Below are 10,652 nucleotides of genomic sequence, written 5' to 3' on the forward strand. Positions count from 1 at the left end.
AATGCACAGTCGTGGCGAGCCATGCATCTGATGTTTTATTACCTCCAGCACTGAAGGTGAGGGAGGTTATGTTTTCACCCCTCTCTGTTTGTTTCTTTGTCTGTTTGGTTGTTTGTGTACAGGATATCTCAAAAAAGTTTTGGACGGATCCGAATGAAATTTTGTGGTCAGGTTCGGTGTGTGACAAGGATGAACCGATTATATTTTGGTGAAGATCTGGATCCGGATCTGGATATAAGAATTATTTAATTTTTAAGTGAATCTTCACCATTGAGAGATGGGGCCAAAAACGATATAGTACTGTGTAGCATGATATTTCAAAAATGTATTGGGCCTGAAATGTTCTCGTGGATCAGGCATTACGTGGCAGAGTTATGCGCTCCACTCAGTGCCCTTCTAGTCTAAACATTTGAAAGCCAACATGACGGTCACAAACTGCTCCTCTTGATGCTGGATTGGGGAACCGATTTTCGGGATTATACATATCAAGGTTAAATCTTAACATTATTTTTTCATTGTGTAACGGAATCAACCATCAAGATCACCAGACTCAGGAGTGCGATCGTTTGAGTGTCTCCTCCAAGTCTGGGAGGTCAGCAGTTTGAAACCTGGTCAAGTTATACCAAAGACTTTTAAAATGGTACGTGCTGCTTCCTTGCTTGATGCTCAGCATTGATAAAGGCTAGAGCACGGACAAACAACCACAGGTTGGCAATCAGAGTGCAGGATTTGATGGGCCTCTTGTGGTAAAGTTCCTTGGAAGGGAATTTCTTCTTTCTTTAAGGGCCAAAATTATTCCCACGTTCTTGTGGGGTTGGCCGGGGGGGGGTGGGGGGGATTTTTGGCCCAAGTCTAAAATGAACCGGCTGGCCAGGCCTGATGTTCAACTAAGTTCGGGCAGGAATTTGGAATTTGGCCATGGTGCCCACAATAGCTGGCCTACTCCGCAAATAACACCGTGGGATCATTAACATCCACCAACTAATGCCAGCAGACAGGACCAAGGGCGTCGAACGCAATAGAAAAGTTTGGGTGTCGGTGGGACATGAAAGTGTATCGTGTGAAGCCAATATGTCATGGGGTATTTAGTTAGTGTTCTGAGGACGTTATGGCCGTTTGTGTTACCTTTTCTGGGAAAATGATTTCAGGAGGATTGGTTCAACTAAATTTTGTGCTCCATACAGTCCAAACAAACGAAGGAATAGGAACAAACAAAATCGAAGTACGCAATAAAGGAATAGGAACAACAGGATAACTGTCAAATGAAAAATCACTCTCCGAGTTGGCAAAAAAGAGTGACCCTTGTCAAAATGGAATGGCAATCTGTAGAGAACATATCTCTCCCAGGCTGAACAGTATGCATTTTCTATCTCACTGATGGGTCGGATCTGAATCTGGACCTTAACCAAAATCGAATCGGCTTGTTCTTGTCACCGAACCAACTCATCCACCTAGTTTTGTCACAACTCGTCCACAACTTTTTGAGATGTAACACTATTCATAGTTTTTGGCCCCATCTCTCAATGGTGAAGAATCACTTAAAAAAAAGTTATCGTATCCGGATGCAGATTCGGATCTTCACCAAAATGAAGCATTGCTGTCCTTGGCCGGTACCAACATACAGAAAAAAAATTCAGAACAATTGCTTGACAACTGTGGCTAAAAATTGTGTGACAAACAGATAGACAAACAGACAGACAGACAAATGCAACAGACCAACATACTTGGTAAAAAAAAAAATATTTTGCCATGTAATGACCTAAAAATCCAATTAAGTGAGCAAGTGGTGAGAACAGAAGTTTTATGTCGCAAACGAGATTCCAAGCTCCAAGCTGCAAACGAGATTCTAAAACATTTGTCCAAGCCAAAAAAAGCGAATAAAACCGGAATTCCTCTGGATCTTTTGCAATGGAGTCAAAAGCAACATAATAGAATGAAAGTAATGTCTGAAAATGTAAAATTAAGGTGAAACGATTGAGATGGAAGGGATGTCATCATAGGTTCTCCCACCGGGAGAGTGTATTGCTGTTATCCATTGTTGCTCTAATTATGTTGGCATTTTGAAGGATTATTTTTTTTCACCAAGTATGTTGGTCTGTAGTGTCTGTCTGTCACACGATTTTTGGCCACAGTTTTCAAGCAATCGTTATGAATTTTTTTATGTATAGAGGTGAGACTGGCCAAGGACAGCATCGCTTAATTTTGATGAAGATCTGAATCCAGATCCGGATCTGAGAATTTTTTGAGTGATGCTTCACTATTGAGAGATTGGGCCAAAAATGATATAACACAATATCTCAAAAGGTTATGGATGGATTGTGAAGAAACTTGGTGGACAGGTTGGGAGTGCCACGAGGAAGAATTGATTCAATTTTGGTGAAGATCTGAATCCAGATGTGGACACGAGAATTATTTAGTATTTAACCGATTCTTCACCATTGAGAGGTGGGCCTAAAAACGATATTGCATGATGTTTCAAAAAATTGAAGATGGATTCGGATGGAACTTTGTGGATAGGTTGGTTGTGTGACAAGGGCAAATTGATTCAATTTTGTTGAAGATTCGAAACCAGATCCGGATACAAGAACTTTTTTCGGTGATTTGTCTACGTATTGTACAGCATATCTCAAGAAGTTGTGGATGAGTTATGACAAAACTAGGTGGATGATTTAGCAAGGTGACAAGAATAAGCCAACTCGATTTCGGTTAAGGTCCAGATTCAGATCCGACCTATCAGAGAGATACAAAATGTAAACTGTTCAACCTGGTGGAGGTATCCGCTCTACAGAGTACCATTCCGTTTCACCAAGTGTCACTCTATGATTGATTTTTATTTCTATTTTTTTTTCTGGGGGCCAAAAACACTTCCTTACACCCACTAAGTAATGGGGTTTGGGATCATTTAACATTACCTTTCACATAGCTACAAAAACTTAGGCACTCTTGGAGCGATTTCTTTTTTTGATTCAACTTTTTTTTTCAAAATGAATTTTTTTGGCCAAAACCACTTCCAGGTACTCACTGAAAAGCCTGTAAAAGTTGGACCAAGATCCGTTCAGCCACCTCTGAGAAAGATGGCAGCACATACACAAATACCTCTCATATGTTTATATCCATCCATCCATCGGGACCATACTCTATACAGAGCGTTGGTGCTGCCGAAGCAGTTTCCTTGGCTATTGGGCACAATCCTGGACGGGTCGCCACTCCGATGCAAGATACTTGAATGACTCGGTCAATCCCAGAAAGCTGTTACTCATTTTTCCAACCTCAGAAGGATGGCAGGCTGAATCAGCCCCCTGGTGAAGTAATTCAGCAGGCAATGAGGCTTGAACTCAGGACCCTTGGATCCCAAGCCGCCACCCTAACCACGAAGCCAACACCAGGCTTGTGTATATATATATATATATATATATATATATATATATATATATATATATATATATATATATATATATATATATATATATATATATATATATATATATATATATATATGACCGTTTTTACAGCCATTTTTCCCTGCTGTGCAGGGGTTTGGCTTTTTGTGAGGCAATGTTTTATGGCCGGATGCCCTTCCTGACGCCAACCCTGGTCGCGTCTTACGACACACAGGGATATGGTACACCTATTCTAACCGGGGCATACACCGGGACCAGTACACTGGCACTCATTTCGCCGACTTCGGAAGGATGACAGGCTGAGTCAACCCCCTGGTGTTAATTCAGCAGCCAACGGGGCTTGAACTCAGGATACTGGGATCCCAAGCCGCCACACTAACCACTAAGCCAACACCAGGCTTGTATATATATATATATATATATATATATATATATATATATATATATATATATATATATATATATATATATATATATATATATATATATATATATATATATATATACACACACGAGTAAAGGTGCCCATCTTGGATGGGCGTCACTGGCAACATATGGTAAAAGACAGATAGCCTGAATGTATTTTAAACAATATATTATATCATTTTTATCCATTGATTATATTATCATTCAGGTTTTCCCCTTCGACTGTCCCGCAGTCGCTCCACTTCGATGACATTACCACGTAGTTTAGTGACTCCACAACGTGGACCATTCGTGAGTTCCGGAGGATCCTTAGAGCACATTAAAATTACAGGGCACCCTACTTTAAAGTGATACACAAGGCCGGATCAGTTTCGTCTACATATTCATATCTTGTAGATTTTAGCTGATTCTGAAACTGTTAACAGCATGTCGATTGGATGGTTCTGTGATTTTCTACGGTAGTAAACAGAAGTACGACTTAAGCCTGTACGCCACTATGTGGAGACCCGAGGACCTAATATTTCACAACAAACTAAAAACTCACAAAATTTGAAGATATTTTAAATAAACAATTTATTATAATATCAATTAAATATAATTTTTATCCATCGATAATATGAATTGTCTGTACAGCTATAGTTGTTCTCCTGGGATCTGCGCATCCATCCAGGATCTATGTTCTAATGAAGTGCAGTTGGAATAATAAAAACAGCACCGTGCGTGAGTGTCGGTAATCTCTCCAAAGCTCTCGGGAAGCCTTAAAATGCATCACGATCGGTTTGATTGTGAACAGATATACGGACGGACGGACATCGAGACCGGTTTTATTAGGTCATCATGAAGGTACCGCTTGATATTACGCATTGAAATAGAGATATGAATACTCAAGTGAGTTTATTGTATGTCTATGATTGATAGCTTATTGACAGCTCAATAACATGAGCAATTTACTATGGCGTATAGTGATTAATAATAACATACTCTACAAAAGGTTTTACGCAGCGCATTATTCACAGTTCACATTGCTCACATTGACCATTCAAGACTAAGTTATTATACCAATAAATGAGAAATCCTGCAACGACCATTTACACATTATAGTTAAAGTATTTCTTTGTAAACCACGTTCCTGGTAATTTTGTTCGGAGCAAAAATGGTTATGTTTTTTTTTGCTGCGCGCTCGCCAAAGTGCTACGTACAACATTCCGTGGGTAAATGAAGAAGAGCATAAATGTAAGCCAATGCGAGTGAATGTTTGGCCCTGTGCCTTGTTGATGGTGATGGCAAAATACGGTTTTACAGGAAATTGGATTCTTTTGAATGCAAATGGTAGATCAGGCTGAGGTCACATTTGCCACGGCGGCCGCAGTATTTGCACGGTCACACAATGTAGCAATCACATATGTTTTTATTTTTCGGGGAGCCGCACGGCATATTTTTAAATTGTGGAGACCGAAAACGTGGGGGTGCCATACAGTCTTTGATTTGATGTCGCACGGTGACCTGAGGGCGTCGCTGCGGCGGCCATAGAATTTTCAAGGCAGACGCAAGGCGACCGCAGGGGGACCCTAAGGCGAACGTGCGGCCAGATGGACGGTAACGAGTGGGTATATATACCAGTTCTTTTTTTCCTGAAACAAAAATATACCAGTATATATAACTGAATATCTGATAACTATAATATACCGTGGTGCCCCCAGAATCCGAACGCCCCATTGTTTGAACAAATTGGAATCCGAACAATTTTTGAGAAAATTTTGCCCTAAAAACCTAATACATTTTAAAAAACCGAACACAACGTGGCGTTCATGTTTGTTCACGTGTCTCCCCCACCTGTTCGAGCCGCATCTTCGCGCTTTGTTCATTCAGTTCGTTGGTGGAAGTCCTCGTGAAAGCATCTCTCGTGTGTCGATCGATACTTTAGGCCTCAGTCACAGTTGCTCTACGGCGAGGATACGGCGGCCGTACGCCCTCTGAATTGACAGAAACGTGCGGCAGCCGCAGAGTTTCTGCGGTGGCCTCAGGGTGGCCCTACACCGTATGGCTATATTTTACAGGTCGTAAGGTCGCCGTGGAATTATAACACGAGTTATAACTTTTTTCATTTCTACGTTCGCCAGAGAAATTCGACAACCGAAACAAAAGAACTGGTAAAAAAAAATAAAAAAATTAACCCATTCGTTACCATCCGTCTGGCCGCACGTTCGGCTTAGGGCCACCCTGCGGTCGCCTTACGGGCACCTTGCGTCTGCCTTGAAAATTCTATGGCAGCCGCAGGAACGCCCTAAGGTCACCGTGCGACATCAAATCAAAGACCGTACGGCACCCCCATGTTTTCGGTCTCCACAATTTAAAAATACCCCGTGCGACTTCCCAAAAAAGAAAAACATGTGATTGCTACATTGTGAGACCGTGGAAATACTGCGGCCGCTTTATAATTGCTAGTGGCCGTATATTTTGTAGACCCTCCGGCCGCTGAGCCAAATGTGACAGGCCTTACCTCATGTTTTCACCTTCATTTGTTATGTTTGTTTTTTTAATCATCTTGTGTTTCAATTAATAACAAAAAAAGCAATCCGATCACGTGGTGTGACGGACTGTCGGGCAAGGATTGAATTTCACAGCAAAATCGGTTGTAATTTGGAATATCCATGATTACGTCAGCCCGATGCGTTTGTTGAAAATGATTGTGGTTCTGCGGGCATCATGTTTGATGAGCTGCCCTGGGGGCAGCGCTCGCAGAGTGCGCGAGCGATCGGAACCCAGGCCGGAGCTCGAGCCTGTGTGAACCTTTGGATGTGGTGATTGTACCAGTTTACATACAATACACCGCCACCGAAGGTCATTTACTCATCTTATTTTACCTTAAACATGGGGAATCTCAGTTTTAAGTGTCTTGAAAGTGGGTTTTCTTTGGGTCCACGAACGGATTAATTCACTCGATTATTTCTTTTTGGGAAAATATTTTTGGAATCCGAACTTTTTGCAATCCGAACAGCCTCCTGGAACGAATTCAATTCAGATTCTGGGGGCACCACTGTGTATCGGCAAACACCTATACTCCGATCTCTTGCGGTAGCGCACAATGGATGCACAGTCGATGCAGACTGCCACGGAGGCCGTACGTAGGTGCACGGCGGGCATAGAGGAATCGTGCGTCGACCCTGCGTTGCCCACAGGTCGTCACACAGACCGCAAGGACACCGTACGGCGACCGTGGAAATAGTGCGGCCGCTGTAATTTTTTGGTGGTTGGGAAAATTCATTTTTCATTGATGAGAGCTTACGGCAGCTGCACGAATAACGCAAGCCCACCGTATGCCCAACGTATGGTCGACGTGGAACACATCTACGTCATAGCTTGGCTTGTCGAATTTCTACGGCGAACGTAGAAATGAAAAAAAGTTATAACTCCGCGCTATAATTCCACGGCGCCCCTACGGCCTGTAAAATATAGCCAAACGGCGTAGGGCCTCCCTGAGGCCACCTAAGTTTCTCTGCGGCCGCCGCACGTTTCTGTCAATTCAGAGGGCATACGGCCGCCGTATCCTCACCGTAGAGCAAATGTGACCAAGGGCTCAGTATCAGTTGGTATAATGGGAATCCTTGGTATCATTCTGGTTTTCCCCTTCGACTGTCCATCCAGTAGCTCCACTTCGATGACATTAGCACGTAGTTTAGTGACTACACAACGTGTACCATTTGTGAGTTCCAGAGGATCCAGAGAGTGCATTAAAATTATCAGGCACTCTAATTTGAGAATGCAATGATGGGATGGAATTCCAGAAAGTTCTATTGAGTCCAGAAATTCCTGGGGATAATGAACGGCGTCGTCTGGGTTTAGAGTACTGTTGATTGCAGTATAGAAGGTAGATTGGCCTGGAAAATTTTAGATGATTGATTGATTTATCGCATTTACAGTTTCGTTTATGGGAGCTAATATAGCTTTATCCAAAAAGTAGGCAGAGTTATTGGCATTAGCATGAATGTCTGGATACACCACTTGTATCAAAGCTTCTGCACTGTCAACCGTTTCAAACTGGCTGAGGGAAACGTAATCGGGATGTTGAATGGTAGGTTGTAGACCTTCTCCGACTGAACGCAAGTATTCTGCGAACGAACCTGCTTCACTGTCATCAGCATCAAGCCTCATGTTGGTTTTCAGTTGCATTGTAGTTGTACGATGCCAAAGATGAGACTTTTTGAGTGTGGCGTCAACAATGGTTGGTCTGGTTCCGTGTCTCACGACGGGTAATATTTGTCGAAAATCACCACATAGCATGGTGGGAATGCCTCCGAATCGTCTTTATTCGCCTCTTATGTCTCGTGATGTCCGATCTATGGCTTCGTAGGCTTTCCGGTGTGTCATGGGTGCCTCGTCTATAATTATACCCTGACATTTACTGAATATGCGAACGAGTGAAGTTCCTTTTTTGACAGCGCAAGTAGGATAGTCCTGGACGTGGAGTTGTCGAGGGACTTTGAACGTGGAGTGGATCGTTCTTCCTCCTGTTATTAGATTTGCCGTGATACCACTTGAAGCACAGGATATGGCTGTTTTTCCTTGAGAGCTGATGGAGGCTAGAATGACATTGATCAAGAAAGTTTTACCGGTTCCTCCAGGAGCATTTAAGAAAATGATGCCAGGTGTTTGCTGGAGAACGCGCGCATCAAATTCATCGTACACCGTTCACTGCTCTGGATTCAGTTTTTGAGAGTTGAAATGAAGGAACTGTAATTGTTCGGCAACATCGTAATTCAGGTATCGTGTATACTCTATGCCGAAACCTGTATGAGCGGGAAGTTCAAAATGTAGTCCATAGTTGGAAATATTCCTACCGGTCATACGATGTACATGATCGTTGATGGATATGAGACACTCCTGATATAGGTGCAACGGGAAGGGTGGGTCAGTAGCCGTCAAACCGTTTTGATGCACAATGTCTTGGCTCAGCGCATCTCTGAAAGATATCCAGAGTCCTGAATGATCCGACGGTTCGCATGCAGTGATTACGATTGCAAAGAGGAGTCGCATTTGGTTTGGATTGTCAGACTGTTGAGATTCCTTCAGTGCATTGATGAGATGTTGGTCGTTGGCTAATAGACCGTGCGCCAGGCACGTCTCTCGATATGTAGTGTACTCGATATGGTCAACTCGACGGAGGTCGGCGTAAGTCTTTGGACCGTACACAACATGAAGTAGCATTCTCAGGAAATAGCATTCCGTCAAATTTGGATGGATTGTATAAACCCTTCCTATTATTGGACCTTTTTAAATTCCAGGATGCTGCTGTGGTTGGCCCTGCTTTCGCCGTGAGCATGTCTTATTCGACCATGTGTAATACTGCGGTACCTCGTGATACAAGAGGGTTTCAGCGAACTCGTCACTTTGACATAAGTGCATAAACTCTGTCAAGGTAGTCTTTGGCGGTTCTGCTGCAGCTCTGGCTTGAGCATTTTCGGGAGTGAAAAATACTCGTTGTCCATTTTCTAAGTGAACTGCCAACTGCATGACAGGCGGCCAGTGTTCATGAATAGGAAAGTTCAAAAGTCGATAAGCTGCTTCCGTACTCCCAGCGTACCTAGCTTCTCGATAAAGTTCGATTTCGTCGTTTTCATTTCATAATTGTATGCTGAAGATTAACTAGTCAGAGCCTTTATTGACATACCTCAAAACGTATTTGATACTCTTTACAGAGCTGCAAATCTCAACGTTGGTATGGCTACTCATTTGCCGAAGAAGCCATTTGTTATAAGGTACAACAAAGCGATTGTCAATTTCTTCCGTCACTTCCTGATTATGAATGAATCTAGTCACGTTGACGGTGTTACCACCAGATTGTGGTGAGCGCCTCCGATATTTGGGGTATCCATCATTTCCATATTCAGTTTCACATCTGAAATCTTTTGGGAATTTCTTGGTGCACACTCCATCCGACATACATGGGGCATTCAGCCGAAGTGGTCCACATGGACCGTGAACCATGTTGGTTTTTACTAAATTGTGAAGCTCCAGTTCCTCAGTGGTGGAAGGAACTTCTGCTGAGATGATTCGATCGATATTATCAGGAACGATGTGACTACCCTTTTTGAGTCAAGTGAGAATGTGGACATGCGGAAGCCCACGCTTTTGAAACTCTACGGAATAGAGCTACGCAGTCACTTCTCCAAAAGCACCATCTTTGAGCATTGACATGAGGCGATCTTTCTTCTGGTTGAATACACAAACAGTTAAAACTGGGTCGTCGTTCGCTGATTGTCCTGGAAATAAGTTTGACAATATTTCCGGCCATTTTGGGTTTGTGGTTGACGTGATAAAAAGTTGTGGTCGGCCATGATGGCTCACATAGGCAATGGCGTCTTGTTGTCTTTCGTGCATGTATCCAGGACCTCCGACATAAGAAGACGGGAGGATGACCCTCTGCCCCAGTTGCCGCGGATCTGAATCTTCATTGATGATGCAATCACGTAAACTGGAGTAATTGTTAGCTCTGAGTGCTTTCTGTTCTCGGCGGAGGAATCCAAGTCTTTCAGTTTCAATTTTACAGTTGACATCCACCAGAAACTGTTGGAATAGATGACCAGCCTTAGCAAGATCATTTCCTGCTCTTCTTTGAATGTGATAGGCATAATACTGGAGTTGGGAGATCTTTTTATTCGCCTTATTTTTCAGGTACAGACTGTAGCAGTCAGTTCCGTACGGAAAAAAGTAATGGGTACTGTAGTGGGTCGAACGATCGATGAAGCTCCGATATCCGCTGTAATGGACCTTCTCGAAGGTGAATAACAATGTTCCTTGTACATGTCGGATCGTTGGGCATAAGAA

The 10,652-nt window shown here is 42.9% G+C and overlaps 1 protein-coding gene across 7 annotated transcripts in view; it reads right to left on the reverse strand.

Moving 5' to 3' along the window:
- CCDC39 (coiled-coil domain 39 molecular ruler complex subunit) overlaps positions 1-10,652 on the reverse strand; it is a 101,930-nt gene that overhangs the window by 816 nt on the left and 90,462 nt on the right. The window lies entirely within an intron of this gene.

The sequence above is a fragment of the Eptatretus burgeri genome, chromosome 2 (genome assembly GCF_056783735.1).
Source record: "Eptatretus burgeri isolate ZD-2024b chromosome 2, Ebu_testis_v1, whole genome shotgun sequence".
Taxonomy (NCBI): domain Eukaryota; kingdom Metazoa; phylum Chordata; class Myxini; order Myxiniformes; family Myxinidae; genus Eptatretus; species Eptatretus burgeri.